Source organism: Mauremys mutica, chromosome 6 (genome assembly GCF_020497125.1).
Source record: "Mauremys mutica isolate MM-2020 ecotype Southern chromosome 6, ASM2049712v1, whole genome shotgun sequence".
Lineage (NCBI taxonomy): Eukaryota > Metazoa > Chordata > Testudines > Geoemydidae > Mauremys > Mauremys mutica.
In genome coordinates, this window is record NC_059077.1 from 50501237 (window position 1) to 50523747 (window position 22511).

A 22511-nucleotide genomic window follows, 5' to 3' on the forward strand; every position below is an offset into this window, starting at 1 on the left:
AAATGAGGCATATAGAGGTCAAGTGACTCACCTAAGATTTCATAGTAGTCAGTTGAAGAGCTAGAAGGTTTCTGGAATTGCAGGCAAATTGAATGTGCAGTCATGAGTTCCCTGAGATGGTATTTTTAAGTCAATTTTTGCTCACTGAAAATTTTTACAATGTACACATCAAAACAAGAATATCCATTTAAGAAACACTTTAATGCAAAAAACCAAACACATTTAAGCTTTGCCTTGTTTGGGTGGGGAAATAAGTAAATCATTTGTTTCAGTGAGGCAGGGTTTCTGCCCTTCTGCTTTGCTGTTTTATAAACTTATTCCTTTCCTCATTGTTGTGCAGTCAGAATGATTTGACATTTTGACAGTTGACATTATTTTCTACACAGGGTAGGAAAGAGTCAGTTGACAAAATTCATGTTCAAATCTGTCTTTCAGTTCCTTTTAACTGTGTGCACACTTTTTAGATTGTTAGGGCCTGATTCTTCTCTCATGCTGGTTTTACTTTGGTGGAACTCCATTGACTTTAGTGGGTTACACCTCACTTACACCTTATCTGAGTGGAGATTCAGCCCCTTAATATACTTGTCAAGAGAGGCTCATAATTCATAGTTGTGACATCAGTCACACGAATTACAGCAGTGAGGGGGGATGTCTGGGAATTCTGAGATTTTTTTATGCTGGTTTACAGGGTGATTGTCCATGTATTGTAGGGCCACATGCTACAATACCTAGGCATATTGTGAGTAATTTCTGACACAGTATCTTTTACGGTTAATGGTTTATTTTGGGGCACCTTGTAACTTAATATACATCTTGTTGTTAATATTGATGGATTATTGAGGATATGATTTAAACAAATTCTATTCCGTTGCTCTAAAGTTCTTTACCATACTTTGAGGTATATTACTATGCAAAGATAATTTAATAGAAAGCATTATGAATATGCAATAATAATATACTCAATATCTAAACACCTTTATACCAGAGGTCATTGACAAACAGTAATACAGTATTTGTTCTTCATCCCTCATTCTCTTCATTCATAAAACAGGGATAAAACTGTCCCAGCTTCCAAGTGGCCAATGAAGAATTTGGGCTTCTAGGGTGGATTAATGCCTTAAGTGGATAAAAATCAATGGGCACCAATCCAGCATATTTTCTCCTATTCCATTTTATTCATCTTTGTTGCCGACTCTCACAATTTTATCTTTAATCTTTTGCTATTTGATGTTTTTCTTAAAGCCCCAGCTCCTAGAGACAATTATATGAGAATCTGAACTTCATTTTAGATAAAGTAAGTTTCTCCCTCTTGTGGTGGTGGACAGCTTGAAAGTGTGAGCTGAGGGTAGTCTAGAAGCTCAAAAAAAAAAAAAGAGAAAACAAACCACAATTTTGATATTTAAAAAACCAATCTCATGTATATCTGGGGCCTGACTCATGATTTTGGAACATTTGAGTTGGCAGTACTGATTTTATTGATATTATGTTCTTCACTTACAGTGGTATAGTGGCTTTTTACAACCTCTAGTCTAGAAGTGTAAAGATGCAGCCATGGTCTACCCATTGCTTAATCACCTCTTCAGCTACCTTCCTGCCCTTCTTGCCACACCTCCCAACCCCCGACAACCAGCCACCCAACCAACCCCACAAAACACTTCACATTGGGCTCTTGGGGCTATCAAAGAGTTGCCCCATGTAAGGGTTTGTGATAAATAAAGGGAAGGGGGGAGGGATAGCTCCCTTTGATGGACACCCACCCAGCCAGTTAGCTGTAAAATCCCTTTTGGTAGCTGTTCTTTATTTGCTTTACATGTAAAGAGTTAAAAAGTCTCCCAGGTAAAGAAAAAAAAGTGGGCACCTGACCAAAAGTGCCAATGGGAAGGTAGAACATTTTAAAATTTGGAAAGAAACTTTCCCTTTGTTTGTTGTTCTCTGGACCGGAGGCTCAGAGCAGCCATGCTATAAGCAGCTTAAGCCAGATATGATCATAAATCATCAGATCATGCCTAGAACTACTTATCTGAACTCCAAATGTGTAAGTAGATCAGAATGTTTAGCTAGATATGATTAGGGTTATGTCTTTTATTTCTTATTGGCTTGTGGACTCCTCTGTGCTAACCCCAGATGCTTTTGTTTGCTTGTACAGGTCTGTCTCATCTTACGCTGGGGTTACATTCCGCAGTCAGCACATAAAGCGAAAATCGTGTATAGTCAAAATTACATTGAGTGTAATGGCGGGCGGAATCGCCTGCACTACAGAAACAGTATTTAAATTGTTATTTTTCTCAGGTTTTTTTTGTTTTTTTCTTGTTTTTGCTGACCACGTAAAGCTGAAATCGTGCATGTTAAATGTGCCTAAGATGCGACAGACCTGTAACCTTTAAGCTGCACCCCCAAGAAAGCTATTTTGGGTGCTTGGTTTTTTAAATTGCTCTTTTAAAATCTAGCAAAAGCCTAAGTTCCAGATGTATTTTCTTTTTTTTGTTGTTTTTAATAAAATTTACCTTTTTTAAGAACAGGAATGGATTTTTGGTGTCCTAAGAGGTTTGTGCATGTTGTTTGATTAGCTGGTAGCCACAGCTAATTGCCTTTGTTTCCTTTCTCAGCTCTTCGCTGGAGGGGAAGGGGGTGAAAGGGCCTGAGGGTACCCCACAGGGAGGAATTCTCAAGTGCTCCTTCCTGGGTTCAAAGGTTTTTTGTTTTTGTTTTTGCATTTGGGTGGTGGCAGCCTTTACCAAGCCAAGGTCAGAGAAAAGCTATAACCTTGGGAGTTTAATACAAGTCTGGAGTGGCCAGTATTAAATACAAGTCTGCGGGCCCCACTTCGGCACTCAGAGTGACAGAGTTAGGATTCAGCCTTGACAGGGCTGATGTACACTAACGCTGTAAGTCAACCTAAGTTACGCTACTTCAGTTATGTAGAAGTCGACATAACTTAGTCAGTTTACAGCAGTGTCTACATCACGCTATGTCGACAGGAGATGCTCTCCCACTGGCTTATGTTCTGCCTCTTGGGGAGGTGGAGTACAGACGTCAATGGGAGAACTCTCTGCCATTGACTTAGCTTCTCTTCACCAGACCTGCAAAATTGACACTCTTGCATCAATTGAAGCAGTGGCGATTTAGCTGGAAATGCAGACAGATTTCGGCCACTGGCTCTCAGTTATAAATAACAAAAAATTTAAGACCATTAGCTTATCAGGAACGAAGTACCTGTTAGAGTGATGTGTACTGTATGTTGTTAACAAAGAGAAGTAATATTAAAATGTTAGCCATTCGATTTAAAGCATAAGACTAAAGAAATTCAACCAAAGCTTCTTCATCTTTAGCTTGGTCATTACGTTGAGGTATTGCTAGAGTCTAAATCAATACATGATTCTTACTTACAATAGCCATAGGCACAGGAATGTAATTTTATGGAACAGAAATCTTACTTTAGGATAGTTTATGTTTTCATTTCCTTTGCTCCATAATGGTAGTTTAAAGAAAAAAATCTTAATGTAAATGTCAGAGTACGTCTAGAAGCAGCAGATCATTGACTTCATAGAGTTTAGCATCTCCTATTTTGTCAAAATGTATTATTGCCAATCCTTAATATGTAGATTATTTGCATAATAAATGCTAATGACTCTTTCAGAACTATCATGAGTCTACTGACTAGTGAGCATATATACATTACTTTTTAAAATGTAATATTTGGATTATTGATGTGGTAGAGCAAAATAGTTGCTATCAATTACATTGATGGCAGTTTACAAGTGTAAAACACTATTAACTATATGATTTATATACGACAGATTATCACATGTGCATAAGTATTTTCATATTCATATTTATAAGTAATTATTGTATAAACCTACTAGCTGCTTTGCAATCTCAGTAACTCTATTTTGTTTTCTTTCTTTAGAAAATATACAGAGGTGCGTATTACAATGGGTCCAAACAGATCATTTGTTTATAAAAATGAGGCCTGATTCAGAGCCCACTGCAATAAATGGGAGTCTTTCAATTGACTTCACTGGGCTTTGGATTGGGATCGCGAGTATAATTAAAATTAGTCTCCACTGAGTCTTCCCTGGATCATTAGGCTAGATGCTATTAAAATGGTCATTGCACTCCACACTGCCCCTATCTTTCCAGAGTAGTTTTATAAAGAAATAATTTGATAAATAATTTCCGTTGACAAACAGATTTATCACTGAGAAACTATTTCTAAAATTTGATTATTCAGCTGTTTTATGTTACCTTTCCTGAGAACTAGCTACAGTATGGGAGCCAGAAGCCTGTCATATTGCAGAGTCCAGGAATCTTTTTTTTTTTTAAATCCCAAAAGGTTTACATTTGATTAATATTTTGTTCTCCACTTTAACTAGCTTTGCTGGTGTACCTATGATGATGTGATTTCATCTGGGAATTAGACACGAGTGGCTTTGCAGCCCCTATATTACTTGTCTTCTGCCTAGCTTGTCTGGCTCCTTTTGGCATATATACATGGTTCCACCTAGCAATAGAAACAATTTAAAAAGTTTTTTTTTATTGTTTCTAAGTCAAACTGATGTAAAGCTCAGTTATACACTTGTTAAATCTAAAAAATAGAAAAAAATATGGTTGGGTCTGGTCAGTTCTTCGAAATTCTTCAAAGCACACCTAGGAAATGCAGGAAGCAGTGCTGGTGTTTGACACACGGCACTCTATCCAATGTCCCAGAATGGTGGTAAGTGACCATATGTGGCTAGGGTTGTAATCTCCCTGTCTACTTATTATTTACGATACCATAGCACGCTTTCCTCTTCGAGGAATTGCTTTCTTCAATGTCCAAGCATCACTCCCTTCAAGTACGTACGTTCAAACCTACTTACAATGCCCATAAAATTTCACCTGGATGAGGAATTGTTCACTTTGTAATGTGAATGACTGTGTAATCTCTTTAAATGTTTTCTCCTTCCACCTCAGATGAGACTGCATTTCACAGATGGGTGACATGATAAAGGTATCTAACGGGTGAAATCACAAAGCAAATTTATCAGGCTCTTAGCAGCATGGTAGATCCAGACAGTTGCATAAATATGGACATGTCATCCTGGTAACTAGTAGAAATGACCTTCTGTTTCCCTGAACCATAACAGCCTTATGTGAACTCCAGTTCCATTTTTTCATCCCAAGTTGGGGCAGCAGCAGTTACAGATATTTAGGGCTGCATCAATGCACATGCAGCTTCCATAATCAGGGATGGAGGTGGGATTCCTCAGAGCATTGTTGGCTGGTCACTTGGGGGATGGCTCTCTTCCTCTGAATAGCATGAGGTCCATGATCTTTCTTTGGGTAATAGCTAATGTCTTAGAGACAGATCTAAGAGCATTCTTCTCACTTTGTAACTATCATTCCCCCTAAAGTTTTCTTGACTCTGGCAGTGAACTGAAAGGAATTGCCTCTTACTAGGATGCTGGTACCTTCTTTGACATCATTCCCCATGATCCAACACTCCTGTGTGGCAACTAGGTGGGGGAGAGTCTTTGGGATGAGGAAAGAGTTTGGCAGGTGTGGAAGATGTATATGACTTCTAATGCCATGAACATTAGTGTTCCGGGACTCAAGATATGGTCTATATTAATGTGTAAAGTTTGTTGAGTGCTTTGTGGCCTTTGGATGGATGGTGCTATGTAAATATATGCCAATGTCATTCTTCCAGTTGCAATATCATTGTGCAAAACCATTTCCTTTCATTTTAAACTTGCAAATCTCATAGTTCTTTCAATGCCTCCCATTGTGTGATTCTATTTTGAAGAGGTCTAAAAGTTTTAAATATTCTAAATATTGAAGACAAACTAGACTTATGTTGTTAACATGCCAATAAGCTGATTATGATGCCTCTAACTTGTACAAAGCATTAAAGCACTCTTTTGGGTGCCTTACCAATGAAAAAATCTTGGGAGGACAATTTATCTGTCAAGCTGAAGCCTTTCCAGTGGAGCTTGATTTGGCAGCTTAGCCAGGACTGGCACCAGCTCTGCAGCTGTAGCACAGATGTCATATTTTATCCTACACCAAGTGACCTAGATACCTGTCAAATTGCATTGTGTGGGCCTCTCAGCCTTCAACAAAGGCTGGCCTTGCCAGGAGCATATTGGATATTTTTACATACTTTCTAGAACTGTAAAGTGGTTAATGACTCCAGGGTACCAAAATAGGAAGCTATTTGTGAACTGGCAGATAGCCAAGTCCCACTGTCCCTGTCTGCTCAATGATTCTAAGTTCAGCTCATGGTACTGTACCTTCCCAGACAGATGTCCCTAGCAAATAAATAATATATATTAATATATAAAAATGAATAGGTATCTAACTTCTGAATAAAGGGTCACTTACCTGCATTTGCAAGGATATGACTACTTCCAATTTTGTAAAATAGATTTTTTTTAAAATAACAAAATCTGTGTGTGGCAGTAAACAAAACTAAGGGATTCTGTGAGGTTTAGGACCCAAAAGTAGTTTAGAAGTCTTTGCTTCTAAAGGAAGGATTGTCCAGTGGTTAGGCCAGGACACCCACTTAAGCTGCCCAAATGTCCCTCCATGAGGGAAGGGAGGGTCCTCTGAGGGACTGCCTGAGGGGGAAGCATTCCCTTCTCATATCAAGTCTGGACTTGATCGATCTTCTTTATTTTTGTTTGGAGTACCCCAGCAGGGGAAAGCCCTTAGACTGAGCTAGCCCAGGAGAAAGCAGTTGCTGCCACCAGGAGGTGTCTTGTGGTGAGCAGACAACTCTCACCCTGGCTTACCCTAGATGGCGGCCTTGGGACAGTTGCAGGGAGGTGGTAGGAAGTGGCCCAGAGAGGTCCACCTTAAGCATCCCCAGCTGTCAGATCACTGAAAGGGCCCTGGGTCAGTACCAACAACCCCCGGTATGTCATAGGCTTTAGCCCTGACCACTAGGTGGCGCTCCCCACAAACCAACCTGAGCGAGGGCTGTCAAACTGTCAAACTGCTGTAAAAGTAACCTTATTTATGATTTTTGGAGACCCAAGACCCATCACACAGCAGACTGCATGTAAGCACAGCAATTGGCTCTGATCTATGACAGTATGCATAGAACAGAGCTAATGGCATGGAATCAACAGGATCAAGTAGACAATAAAAAGTGGATAAATGTGAATGCAGCCCAGAACCTCAAAGAGATAATAGTAGGGCGACCAGATCACAGGGATGAAATATCGGGACACAGGGGGGGGGGGGGGGCGGAGCAAAAAAAATGGCGGCAGAGCAAAAAAAAAAAAAAAACAGTTTTGCAGGGGCCGGGGGCATTAGCAGGACCCAGCCGCGCCGCCGGATCGCACACAGCGCCCCAGCCGCGCGCACTGCATTCCCCGCGGAGCCTCCCACCCCGGGCACATGAGATTCGTCCCACCGCAGGCGGGGAGCCCCGCGCCTCTCCCGCTCAGCTGCACTCCAGCAGCTCCTTCCCGGCAGGGCAAGATGCTGGAGCGCAGCCGAGCGGGAGAGGCGCAGGATTCCCCAGCAGCGTCGGGGAAGTTTATCGGTTCGGGGGACCCTGGCCGGCTCCTCGCGCCAGCCGCCCCGCCTGGGACAGATCTCGCCCCCGCAGCCCCTCTCCACCACATGTCTCCGGCGGGCAGCCCACACCCCCGGGCCACGCCGCTCACCCGGGCCCTGCCTGCTCCGCGCTGCCCCTGGACCCACCATGCTGCCCCGTGGACTGCAGGGCTGGAGCAGCCTCCGCGCTGCACTGCAGCGCTCCCGGCCCCAGCCAGCCATGGCCCGTGTGCCCAGGCTGCTGCACAGGGGCGTCTCCTCCCCAGGTTCGGCTTGGGATCCAATGGGGCAGTGAGGGGGCGGGGCTGGGGGCAGGGATTTGGTGAGGGATCCAATGGGGGAAGGAAGGGGCGGAGTCGGGCCGGGGGGCAAGAGCCCCTCCGGGCTCCGCCTGTGCACGGGAGCGGAGGGCAAAATTGTTTGTTTGTCCAGTGTCCCGACCGAACATTGGTCGGGACGCGGGACAAACAAGCAAATATCGGGACAGTCCCGATAAAATCGGGACGTCTGGTCACCCTAGATAATAGTCACCCATAACAATTGACATAAAGCAGATGTGTACAGGAGGAAATGTTCAGCTGATTCAGATATGAACGTGTATAAAGACTATCTCTCTGTACCATGTCTAATAGTGCTATATAGTCAGTGTAAATTCTGCTGTGGTAATGCTTTACCTGTCAGTTCTGGAATGCTATTCACATTGCTGTTGGAAATTCAGTGTATAGGTCCATTCAATCAAAAAATTCACCAGCATGATAAAATGCACAGGATTCAGCTCTATAAAAAACATGACCTACTAAGAGACAACTGAGTAGAATAAATAAATCTGCAGTGTACATACATCCCAATGGATACAAGTGTTAGTATCTACATAGTGTCAGTACTGCATCAGTAAGTGAACCACATCGCAAACAAACGTTAGTCTACCTAGATCCATCCAGCAAGTATCAGAATCCCCCAAAGAATAATGATACCAGGTCAGCACTAATACTTCCTGTCACACACATTATGGGCTGGACTGTAAGCTGTTGTACTTGGCAATACACTCCCTACTGTGAGTGAGTAGGTGGGGAAGGAGCAAGAAGGGCAGGCAGTAGAAGTCTTGGCTTCTACTGGCCAGTCAGAGTACCTGGCTGAACACACAGCTAGGAGTAAGCTGCTCCATGAAAAGGGCCTTCCCAGAGCAAAGTGGGAGCTGGGAAGCAAGTGTGATCCTTTGAGTCACAGTTCATACTCTGATCTACTTCTGCAGCAGTGCAGCTTCATGCCATCCCTTCCATGTCAGGATTGATTGTAGGGTTACAATCTAACCCTAGGAGAGGCAGTGCAAGGCATGCACTTGACAAACAGAGCAAACATGTACCGCATGGACCTTTCAAAAGTTACACCAAAAATGATGATGCTTTATGCTCCCTTCACCAACAGACAGGGCCGCAATGCAGTGCACGTCAACTGACTCACTGCAGAAAGTGTGGCCTTCCTAAAAGGAGGTGTGATCCAGGCTAAACCCCTTCCTCCTTCCACTTACCTCCAAAAGCTGCATTAGAAAAAGGAACCTGCTAAAGATGCCTTATTTACAACTGCACAACCATAACAGGATGTAAGAAGCCAGACTTAGCATGCAGAGGCCGATAGCCAGATGTGCCTAAATTGAACACCTAAAACTAGTTGCACACCAGTGCCATACATCAGAAAGTTCCTATCAGTTGGCATTTAAAAGCATAACACTCTTTCACATCTAAATCAAAGCATGAGAATAAGGTTGTGGGCCTGCATATGCATACAATCAAGCATACATTAAATACCATTAGGCACCTAATTTGACAACTGTACTTTGCTGACATATTTGCCCATATAATGTAAGTGATTATGATTTATTGTAAAATACTCAACATGTAATGCTTCATTCTCCATTTCACAGTGAGGATGCTTTCAATTTTAAACTCACTTTGGAAATGTTTCCCTTGTTTCTGGTTTTTAAATCCTCTTTTAATGAAAATTTAATGTCATTAAAAATAGCAGCACCTGTAAATCATACTTCTTGTAATGAACATAGATATACACAGCTTGGGCCAAATCCTGCTTGCCTGACACAGAACTTTTCTATAAGGGCTTCTCCTGTGAAGAAGACAAAGAAGATTTAGCCACCATTTGCTAGTCTGATCCAATAAGAGTAAGCACTTAAGATACAAATACCTTATTTTTTGAGTCTCAAATAAAGATGGTATCTTACAGTCTAAATAAATTTGGAAAAGCAGACAAATCTCCCTCCATAAATCTGCCAATTCTCAGCCTCTCTCTTTTTGTGTATTTTAAAAAAGAGAGAGGCTAAAGGAGGAATTATTTTGCTAACAGAATATGCAGGCAAAAGATTAGTGTAAAGTGTGGCATCCTCTTCCCAGGAAACTATTTCACTAGGAAGGTAGTGAAGCTCTGGAATGGGTTACCTAGGGAAGTTGGTGGAATCTCCATCCTTAGAGGTTTTTAAGGCCCAGCTTGACAAAGCCCTGGCTGGGATGATTTAGTTGGGTTGGTCCTGCTTTGAGCAGGGGGTTAGACTAGATGATCTCCTGAGATCTCTTCCAACCCTAATCTTCTATGATTCTACGAATAGTGTTTTAGGTGCTACAGCAAATGTTTTCTCTAACAATTCTAGGACCCTAGTCCTTGTTACTATTATGGAAATGATTTTATATTTCTCTTATGGGGACAGTAGTAATTTTCTAGTTCTTTAGTCTTATTCACAATCTGTTGCTCAGATATTTGGAACAGAATAGTTTGGTAGTATTTCTATGGAAATTAAGGGAGACTCCTCATTCCTCAAAAGGTGGTTCCACCAGCACCTGGGTCTGGACTTATGGAACACAGGAGTTTGGTCTAATTAGTTAATTATTGGGAAAGCAATATAATTTTTTCCCCCAAGAAACTTCTAGTCCCTCTTCAGAGCCCAGTTGTTGGCTGCAGGTTTGCTGAGGGAAAAAAAAATATTGACTAACCCACTCTCTATATTGAAATAGAATAGTTTTATCTCATCATTCAGTTCTTGAGAGCTAAGGATTTCTTGGTATCTTTATTTCTTCAGGAAAGCAATCTCCTTCCCAAGATTAGTTTCTGGTAGGGACTTAGGCCTTGGCCCAAATATACCCAAGAGTTTGGTCTGTGAAGGATTTGGTTAAAGAGAATTCCTCTCTCGGGAGAGATAGTGTTAGACTGAGCCTAAAGTACAACTCATATGAACAGGGCTCAAGACAGCTTCTTCATAGCAGGAATGTTGATCCTTTGGTAAACAGTGGGTACCCTTGCTGGATGGTTACTGCTACATTTAGGCTGGCATAGATCTGGTCTTGTTATGGGTATCGTTTCCCATTGAATTTTATAGGTGGGGTTGGTCCATGTCCAAAAAAGGTGAGGTCTGAAGGTTGTCACCCTCCCACTGAACTGTTACAATTTTGAGGAGAGCATCTTTTCACTGACGGGTTAGGAAGAGCTGCATTCTTTTTGCATGTCCAGGAGAGGTCACTGTGATCTAATGAAAGTTTTTATCTTTCAGTGCTTTTCTTAACTTCCTGGCTTGTAAACGGAATCAATTTAAAATCTGTATAGTTGTTAATTCTTGTCATAAAGATTCACATTGTTGTAATAGTCTTTTATATTCTGTGGTATGTTGATGTAACTTTCTTAAAGATTCCTTTAATTCTGGAATTGGACATTCATTCTTCATCTTCTTTTAATCAATTTGCTTTCTAAGGGGAATTTAGCTATTTGAGCATCAAGCATAGGAATTTTATCCCCAGAATTTTAATTCTATACTTAACTAACTTCCAAAATGTATTCATTTTTAAGTTCAATATTGTACTCTAAATAATCAGGAATAGTTCTTTGATATCTTATAGCTAGATAATTTTACTTCTAAGGAGGTACAAGCAAACAAACCAACCTACAATCAACCAATATACTTCTTAATAGTCAAACATAAGCTAACTTCATTCTTAGTCACATTTTCATCACAAGGGAGGCGGGCTAGTGTTATGAATTCTGAGGTCACAGACTTACAGTAAATGATGGTTTGAATTTGGGTTCTGTATGTATAGATAAGAGACATCAAAAGAAAGAATTCATTCAACAGGCTCTCTTATATGGTGATTTCTTATGCTATCTCTATTGGCAGATGTTTCTACTAGATTTAAAGTTGCAAGGCCTAATTTGTATGATTTGATTTAGAATTACGATCTGGCTTGTCTTAAGTAAAAAATGTTGTTTGCTTCTTAACAGTTGGGTACGAGGTATTTATGGCTTCCTCAGATATAGCTTGTTTTTTTTTTAAATCTGCTCATCCAGTTTGCTGGCATGTCACAACCTTCTTCTAACATACATGAGATTTTACTTGCATAATGTATGCAACAGATATTTTATCCTGTAACTTATGCACATTCCAAATGGCACCAACTTATAATTGTTATTTCCCATTCTTGTTAAAAGGAAAAAATCCTTTAAAAGTTAAAACTTAAAATTTATAATCTGAGAAGAGAAAATGGAAGGGTCCATGGGAGAGCGATTTCCTTTGTCTAATGTTTTCTGTGATAGCAGATGGGGTACCTTTCTTTTACAACTCTACCTAATTGGTTCAAACAGACCAGATAATAGATAAGCAGGTGGTCTCATGATGGTGTGAGGCATGATTTTGTAGGAGCAGAAGCCAGCCAGTTATCAGTTGTAGGTTAGTTTAGTTTGTATGGAAGTTTGAGGCCTGTGGTTCCGTTTTACCATTAAATATCTAACCCAATATTCCATGTTAACATCTATTATTATAAATTGTATATTCATGAGTTATTGATCTCAACAATTCTGTGATTACATTTGTCAAAGTCAGAAAAAAAAGTGTGTTGTGGTAATCAAGACACGATATGGTAAGAGGCTGGATGACAGCTGTAGCTGTGTGGATGAAGAGGAAAGGCCATATCTTAGAGATGATATGCATAAAGAATAGGTCAGATTTAGACATAGCCTGGATGTGAGGAACTGCAGAGAGGTCTGAGTCGAAGATGAGACTCAGGTTATGGACTTGAGGGACAGGGAGGATGATGACGTTTCTCAATTAATAACTATTTCTATAGATCAAGAAAGGAGGTAGTGGCACAGGTGCTGACTTTTCATTGTGAGGGGGGGTGCTTGACTTCCGGCTCTGCCCCAGGTCTCGCCCCTACTCCACCCAGGGGCGGCTCTAGAAAATAGGCTGCCCCAGGCAGCGCGGTGTGCTGCGCCGCCCTTCCTCGGTCCCGCGGCGGATCCCCTCTTCCCGCGGCTCCGGTTGAGCTCCCGCGGCAGGTCCACCGGAGCCCCGGGACGAGCGGACCTGCCGCAGGCATGACTGCGGGAGCTCCACCGGAGCCGCGGGAACAGCGGACCTCCCGCGGGCACGGCTGCGGACGGTTCGCGGGTCCGGCGGCTCCGCTTGAGCTGCCGCAGTCATGCCTGCGGCAGGTCCGCTCGTCCGCGGCTCCGGTGGACCTCCCGCAGGCATGACTGCGGCAGGTCCACCCGCCCAGCCTGCCGCCCCCTAGATTTGGCCGCCCTAGGCAACAGCTTGGTTTGCTGGTGCCTAGAGCCGCCCCTGACTCCACCCCTTCCCTCAATGCCACACCCCACCCCTTCCTGCCCCAAACAACCCCCCATCCCGCCTATTCACACCCCCTGCCCCACTCCTTCCCCCAGCCTCCTGCATGCGGCAGAACAGCTGATTGTGGCAGGCGGGAGGTGTGGGGAGGGAGAGGAAGGCACTGATCCATCAAGCCTGCTGGTGGGAGGGAGGCACTGGGGAGATTGGGGGAGCTGATAGGGTGGCTACTGGTGGTTGCTCAGCACCCACCATTTTTTCCTGTGGGTGCTCCCCACAGAGTCGGTGCCTATAGGTAGTGGGGAGGGATTGGGAGAAAAGATTAAGAGTTTAGGCATGTTGAATTTGAGCTGATGGCTAGACTTCTACAAGGAGATGTCAGAGAAGTAGGCTAAGATTTTAGTTTGGACAGAGGTGGGCAGCAGAGAGGTAAGTCTGTGAGTCATCAGATTAGAAATGGTAGTTGAATTTGTGTTTGCAAATGAGATGACCAGAGATAAGGTCTAGAGAGATAAGATGTGGAACCCACACAGAAAGTTGAGGAAGATGAGGCACATGAAGGAGTGATTTGAGAGAACAGAGACATGAAAGCCAAGGGAGGACAAGATTTGAAGAATAAAAGCATGGTCAATGGTGTTGTTGAAGGTTGTCAAGGAGGAGGAGAATAGAGTACAGGGTCTGAGCTTTGGCTAAGAAGAGGTCAGTATAGATTTTGGAGAGTGCAGCTTCAAATGATTCTAAGGAGTGGAAGCTGGATTGGAGAAGGTGGAGGATGGAAGTGGAGGAGAGGAATTCCATACAGTGATTATAAACAGCACATTCAATGAACATACAGATGAAAGGAAGAAGGGAGACGGGGTGGTAGTTGGAGAGACAAGTGGGGATCATGGGTGGGCTTTTTTGTTTGTTTTTAAGATGGGAGAGACTAAAGCATGTTTGTACTGTGAAGGGCAAGAGCCAGAGGACAGTGAGAGGTTAAGGAGAAAAGCAAAGGAGCAGTGGGACATCAGGAGATGTACTGGTACCACTGGACTAGGGTGACCAGATGTCCCAATTTTATAGGGACAGTCCTGATTTTTGGGTCTTTTTCTTATACAGGCTCCTATTACCTCCCACTCCCTGTCCTGATTTTTCACATTTGCTGTCTGGTCACCCTACACTGGGCAAGTGGAAAGGAAGAGAGCAGACAAGAAGCCTGTGCATATGTGACAGCAGAGGAGGAGAGAGAGAGTGTGTAGGAGGGGAAGGAGGAAGGGAAGCCTAGTTAATGGCAGAGGAAAATCACAGCATATTTTGTCAATTTTCTCTTGGAATAAATCAATGAGATCCATGTGGAGAGAGAATTGGAGGCAGGAGGAGGGGAGGACTTGAGGAGTGACTCAAAGGTGGTGAACAGGAAGCTGGGATTTAGGACATAGGATTCAATTATTTAGCTAGGAGGATGGCGTAGGTGGAGGAGGAGAAAACAAGCTTGTAGTGAAGGAAGTTGGTCTGGTCTGGGATGAGACATTTGTTATTTTGTGCCCAAATTTCTAAACTCTTGAGCTTTCTTTGTTGCTTGGTAGTCTGTCCTCAGGTTTGTAGATAAACACTGCAAAAATTGGAACAGGACAAGTAACATAGTACAGTAAAAATGATTAAGTGTAAAACAAATCAGAAAATTGCATCCTAAAACACTAATAAAACCAGTGAATTATGAGTCTCCTTTAAATTCATGTAAAACTACCCCACACATGATTTACCACTGACATGATTTACTGGTGTGCATGTTCTCTAGCACAACTACTGCAACAATATAATGGAGCAGTTGCAATGGGAAGAGCACATGTTTCTTGAATATGAAATAGCCTTGTGGAATGATTAGAAAATGTCAGCATGTAAATTATGGCTGCTCTCGAGCGTTGGTAAAATATATACCTCAGTTTAAAGAAAGCTTTATTGATGTTTGTACAAAATATGGTTCTGTTCCTGCAAACAATTACACACGTGCTTAACTTGATGTACAAGAGTGATCCCAGTTCCATTGGATTAATCGCATGCTTAAAGTTAAGCTCATGCCTAAGTCTCTGCAGGATCAGAGTCTTAATTCTTATCATAACAACCTTATTTATACTAAAAGTAAATCGATGTTTCATTCATCTTTGCTGAACCTTCTTTTCTGTATTTTTGTTCATCTGCCAATGGAAGTTCTGTGATGATTCATTGTGAAAAAACACAAGGATTGCTCCAAATCTGTTTACTTTAGAGGAGGGTAAAGTTGTAAGGAAAGTGAAGAGTTCTTTACTAAATTCTAAAGTTTACCAGTTCAGTGTTAGCAGTTGGTCTTCTTGTCATCACTATATAAAACAACATGGAACAATTGGCAATGACAAAAAAACCTTTAGAAATGTCCTGCAGACTTGAACATTATAAACAGAAATAGTTACTCATAATTTTTCATACTCACCTCTGTTTGACTAGTGATTCACATGAATAATCAGTATTCAGGCTGGTGGTTTTTTATGACTGAAAGTTTTTAGACTGAAAGAGTGTGTTCCTTTCTCTATTTAAATATACACATGTTTATTCACAATGATTTAGCCATGAGCAGAAAACTAATGTGGAAAATACTATCATAAAAACATTACCGTTTTCTTTGAACAAAATCGTTTTTTTGGGTGAAGTCTTATTTAGTATGTGATTCCATTGCAATTAATTAATCTACAAGCTTTTATTTTCAGGATATAAATGGATGTCTGATTACTTATGTATTCAGAGCAGTTATTTCTAATTTAAAATACAGAACCTAATCATGCCATTTCCTTGCTTTGGGAGCCTTTGCTCTCCCCTTTAGCCATTCATCTCTTGCTTTTAGCTTGCTGCTGGCACACTAAAAAGAGATGGGAATTCATTTTTCCTTTATGTTTTCATATATTTTGATAGAAAGAAAAAATTGGTACTCGTGGCTACATATAAAATATCTATGCGAAATTTTCAGTGACTGCTAGCTGAAAAGATAAGTGAATTATAGAAAATCACAAACAGAACTGACCATATCTGACCTTTAGTTAAAAAAACCCAACCCAACAACTTACAGCTGTAAAATGAAGATCTCATGGTGGTTTTAAGGCATAATCACAGATGATTCATTAGGCTAGGCAGATAATTTGAGATGTATGCTCAGCTTAATTAGTGCCTTTGATTTTATAGTATCTCAGTTGGTGTTTCCCATATATACATTTACTACTCCAGTGAGTTACTATGGGCCAGATTTTCAAAGATATTGAGGCACCTAAAGATGCAGATAGCTACCTAGTGGGATTTGTAAAAGTGCCTAAGAAAAGTAGGCACCTAACTCTCATTGGAATCAGTGGGAATTAGGCACCTAACCTACTTTTGAAAATCCCATTAGGCACTTATCTGCATCTTTAGGTGCCTAAATAGCTTTGAAAATCTAGCACCATATGGGCCTGATCCAAATCTCACTGAAATCAGTAGAAAGTCTCCTGTTGGCTTCAATATGCCTTTGATCAAGCCTCTATTATGTAAGTACAGATTCTTTGGCCTGGCCAACTTGTGCCTACAGGAGCAGAGGTCTGACGAAAAATATCTTATTGCTCCTCTGATCCCGGAACTGCCAAGTGCCTGCTTGGGCTACAGTAGAACATTGAATGACATGAACACCACTGTATTTTTTTTTTTTTAACACTAGCTGTCAACAGCCTATAAGTACCATTCTGACACTTAGGGATCAGCTAGACATACTGGCATCCCAACTATGTACCTTTTTCCCTGTCACTTCACCTCTGCAGGAACTAGGAGGGGAGTGACATAGGAGCCACTGTAGTTGGGCCTATACACCAGAGGATTATCCTACACAGGTTAAATTTTTCACTGTCTGGATCCCTTGGGTTTACAATGGCAGCTTCTGCTGTCAGATCAGTGCAATGCAGCCTCAGCGTGGCCAGAAATCTGATGCCAAATGTCACTTACACCGAAGGAGAGAGAAAATGCATGTAACTTTAATTCAGGAAATCCACAGCAAAATAACAATAAGTAATGGCAGTTGTGCCTATTTTAGGCCCAATCATTCCATTTTCCCAGGTTTAGGAATCCTACAAAAAAAAAATCAATGTAAGTCCTACACCAGGAACAACGGCAGTACCACCAGGATATTTATTGTAGTAGAAATTGGTTTGGCTATGGTTACTTATACAGATACTAATTAAAATGGATCATAAGAACAGCCGTACCGGGTCAGACCAAAGGTCCATCTAGCCCAGTATCTGTCTACCGACAGTGGCCAATGCCAGGTGCCCCAGAGGGTGTGAACCTAACAGGCAATAATCAATGGGGGGGGAGGGATAGCTCAGTGGTTTGAGCATTGGCCTGCTAAACCCAGGGTTGTGAGTTCAATCCTTGAGGGTGCCATTTAGGGAACTGGGGTAAAAATCTGCCTGGGAATTGGTCCTGCTTTGAGTAGGGGGTTAGACTAGATGACCTCCTGAGGTCCCTTCCAACCTTGATATTCTATGATTCTAAGTGATCGCTCTCCTGCCATTCATCTCCATCCTCTGCCAAACAGAGGCTAGGGACACCATTCTTTACCCATCCTGGCTAATAACCATTTATGGACTTAGCCACCATGAATTTATCCAGTTCCCTTTTAAACATTGTTATAGTCCTAGCCTTCACAACCTCCTCAGGTAAGGAGTTCCACAAGTTGACTGTGCGGTGCATGAAGAACTTCCTTTTATTTGTTTTAAACCTGCTGCCTATTAATTTCATTTGGTGACCCCTAGTTCTTGTATTATGGGAATAAGTAAATAACTTTTCCTTATCCACTTTCTCAACATCACTCATGATTTTATATACCTCTATCATATCCTGCCTTAGTCTCCTCTTTTCCAAGCTGAAGAGTCCTGGCCTCTTTAATCTTTCCTCATATGGGACCCGCTCCAAACCCCTAATCATTTTAGTTGCCCTTTTCTGAACCTTTTCTAGTGCTAGAATATCTGTTTTGAGGTGAGGAGACCACATCTGTACACAGTATTCGAGATGTGGGCGTACCATGGATTTATATAAGGGCAATAATATATTCTCAGTCTTATTCTCTATCCCCTTTTTAATAATTCCTAACATCCTGTTTGCTTTTTTGACCGCCTCTGCACACTGCGTGGACATCTTCAGAGAACTATCCTCGATGACTCCAAGATCTTTTTCCTTACTTGTTGTAGCTAAATTAGCCCCCATCATATTGTATGTATAGTTGGGGTTATTTTTTCCAATGTGCATTACTTTACATTTATCCACATTAAATTTCATTTGCCATTTTGTTGCCCAATCACTTAGTTTTGTGAGATCTTTTTGAAGTTCACCACAATCTGCTTTGGTCTTAACTATCTTGAGTAGTTTAGTATCATCTGCAAACTTTGCCACCTCACTGTTTACCCCTTTCTCCAGATCATTTATGAATAAATTGAATAGGATTGGTCCTAGGACTGACCCTTGGGGAACACCACTAGTTACCCCTCTCCATTCTGAGAATTTACCATTTATTCCTACCCTTTGTTCCCTGTCTTTTAACCAGTTCTCAATCCATGAAAGGACCTTCCCTTTTATCCCATGACAGCTTAATTTACGTAAGAGCCTTTGGTGAGGGACCTTGTCAAAGGCTTTCTGGAAATCTAAGTACACAATGTCCACTGGATCCCCCTTGTCCACATGTTTGTTGACCCCTTCAAAGAACTCTAATAGATTAGTAAGACACGATTTCCCTTTACGGAAACTATGTTGACTATTGCTCAACAGTTTGTGTTTTTCTATGTGTCTGACAATTTTATTTTTAACTTGTTTCAACTAATTTGCCCGGTACCGACGTTAGACTTACCGGTCTGTAATTGCCGGGATCACCTCTAGAGCCCTTTTTAAATATTGGCGTTACATTAGCTAACTTCCAATCACTGGGTACCGAAACCGATTTAAAGGACAGGTTACAAACCTTAGTTAATAGTTCCGCAACTTCACATTTGAGTTCTTTCAGAACTCTTGGGTGAATGCCATCTGGTCCCGGTGACTTGTTAATGTTAAGTTTATCAATTAATTCCAAAACCTCCTCTAGTGACACTTCAATCTGTGACAGTTCCTCAGATTTGTCACCTACAAAAGCCGGCTCAGGTTTGGGAATCTCCCTAACATCCTCAGCCGTGAAGACTGAAGCAAAGAATCCATTTAGTTTCTCCGCAATGACTTTATCATCTTTAAGCGCTCCTTTTGTATTTCAATCGTCAAGGGGCCCCACTAGTTGTTTAGCAGGCTTCCTGCTTCTGATGTACTTTAAAAACATTTTGTTATTATCTTTGGAGTTTTTGGCTAGCCGTTCTTCAAACTCCTCTTTGGCTTTTCTTATTACACTCTTGCACTTAAGTTGGCAGTGTTTGTGCTCCTTTCTATTTGCCTCACTAGGATTTGACTTCCACTTTTTAAAGGAAGTCTTTTTTTCTCTCACTGCTTCTTTTACATGGTTGTTAAGTCACGGTGGCTCTTTTTTAGTTCTTTTACTGTGTTTCTTAATTTGCAGTATACATTGAAATTGGGCCTCTATTATGGTGTCTTTAAAAAGGGCCCATGCAACTTGCAGGGATTTCACTTTAGTCACTATACCTTTTAACTTTTGTTTAACTAACCCCCTCATTTTTGTATAGTTCCCCCTTTCGAAATTAAATGCCACAGTGTTGGGCTGTTGAGGTGTTCTTCCCACCACAGGGATGTTGAATGCTATTGTATTATGGTCACTATTTCCAAGCGGTCCTGCTATAGTTACCTCTTGGACCAGCTCCTACGCTCCACTCAGGATTTAATCTAGGGTTGCCTCTCCCCTTGTGGGTTCCCGTACCAGCTGCTCCATGAAGCAGTCATTTAAAGTATCGAGAAATTTTATCTCTGTATTTCGTCCTGAAGTGAAATGTTCCCAGTCAATATGGGGATAATTGAAATCCCCCACTATTATTGGGTTCTTAATTTTGATAGCCCTCTAATTTCCCTTAGCATTTCATCATCACTATTACTGTCCTGGTCAGGTGGTCGATAATAGATACCTAATGTTATATTTTTATTAGAGCATGACATTTCTATCCATAGAGATTTTGTGGAACATGTGGATTCGCTTAAGATTTTTACTTCATTTGAATCTACATTTTCTTTCACATATAGTGCCACTCCTCCCCCTGCATGACCAGTTCTGTCCTTCCGATATATTTTGTACCCCGGAATGATTGTGTCCCATTGATTGCTCTCAGTCCACCAGGTTTCTGTGATGCATATTATATCAATATCCTCCTTTATCACAAGGCACTCTAGTTCACCCATCTTATTATTTAGACTTCTAGCATTAGTGTACAAGCACTTTAAAAACTTGTCCCTGTTTATTTGTCTGCCCTTTTCTGATGTGCCAGATTCTTTTTTATGTGACTGTTTATCAACTGATCCGGCCCTTACATTATCCTCTTCCGTCCTCTGCTCCTGACTATAACCTGGAGATTCTCTATCATCAGACTCTCCCCTAAGAGAAGTCTGCGTCTGATCCACATGCTCCTCTGCAGAAGTCGGCTTTCCCCCATCTCCTAATTTAAAAACTGCTCTACAACCTTTTTAATGTTTAGTGCCAGCAGTCTGGTTCCACTTTGGTTTAGGTGGAGCCCATCTCTCCTGTATAGGCTCCTCCCATCCCAGAAGTTTCCCCAGTTCCTAATGAACGTAAACCCCTCCTCTCTACACCATCGTCTCATCCACACATTGAGACTCTGAAGCTCTGCCTGCCTACCCAGCCCTGCACGTGGAACTGGGAGCATTTCTGAGAATGCCACCATAGAGGTCCTGGATTTCAGTCTCTTCCCTAGCAGCCTAAATTTGGCTTCCAGGACATCTCTCTTACCCTTCCCTATGCCATTGGTACCTACATGTACCACGACCACCGGCTCCTCCCCAGCACTACACATAAGTCTGTCTAGATGCCTCGAGAGATCTGCAACCTTCGCACCAGGCAGGCAAGTCACCATACGGTTCTCCCGGTCATCACAAACCCAGCTATCTACGTTTCTAATGATCGAATCCCCCATTACTAACACCTGCCTTTTCCTAGAAACGGGAGTTCCTTCCCCTGGAGAGGTAACCTCAGTGCGAGAGGTAACCCCAGCACCATCTGGAAGGAGGGTCCCAACTATAGGAAGGTTTCCCTCTGCTCCTATTGACTGCTCTGCTTCCCTGGGCCTTTCTTCCTCCTCAACAACGCAGGGGCTGTCTGAGCGGAGGTGGGACAATTCTACAGTGTCCTGGAAAGCCTCATCAACATACCTCTCTGCCTCTCTCAGCTCCTCCAGTTCCGCCACCCTGGCCTCCAAAGTCCGTACATGGTCTCTGAGGGCCAGGAGCTCCTTGCACCGACTGCACACATACGCCACCCTCCCACAGGGCAGGTAATCATACATGCTACACTCAGTGCAATAAACTGGATAGCCCCCACTCTGCTGCTGGGCTTCTGCCTGCATTGTCTCCTAGATAATGGAAAGGTGGTTTAAAGAAAGAGGTTTTGAAATGTGGTTTGGATTATAGGTTTTAAGGGGACTACAGGGGAACAGATAGGACCGACAAGGGACCCCCGTTCCCTTCCCACTCCCTTGCGAAACTCCCTGTTAGCAGCCTCTAGTCGCAAAGCTCCCTGGTTGCTTGTGCGTGGCTTTATAAAGCCCTGGCCTGAGTGAATGTCCCACCCACTGATTAAGGCTCAGCCAATTACCAGACGCTTCGAGCTTTCAAAATTTCCTTTGAAGCTCATAGCCTCCAACTGCCAGCCACAGCACACGGTCCTTCAAACAACCAACCAAACAAACAGACTGACAAACACAAGCTCAGCACACAAGTAACCCCCCAAAACAAACAAACACACTACAGACAGTCACTTACCCCACAGATGCTGTATTTGCTCCTCCTTCACCTGGAGAACTCCCTTGCAAAACTCCCTGTTAGCAGCCCCTGTTCGCAAAGCTGCACAGATCCAACTCTGCACAAATCTCACTGTGAAGTTAATGGGACGTGTGTGTGCAAAAGAACTCCGGGATCTGGGATTATACATACACTCTGTTACCCAAAGTGATGTAAGTATAGTCATATAGACTAGGACTCTTTAAAAGCAAATCAAGCCTGGTATCAGGTATTACATGCTAATTGGTCAAAAAATATGGCTCAGAAAGCATACTTTATATAGTGCTACTTGAGGACAAACTCTGCTCCAAATTACATTTGGGGAACTCCACTCAATTCAGTGGAACCATCCAGATGCAACTGAACAATATTATAAATTAAAAATTTAGGCCCA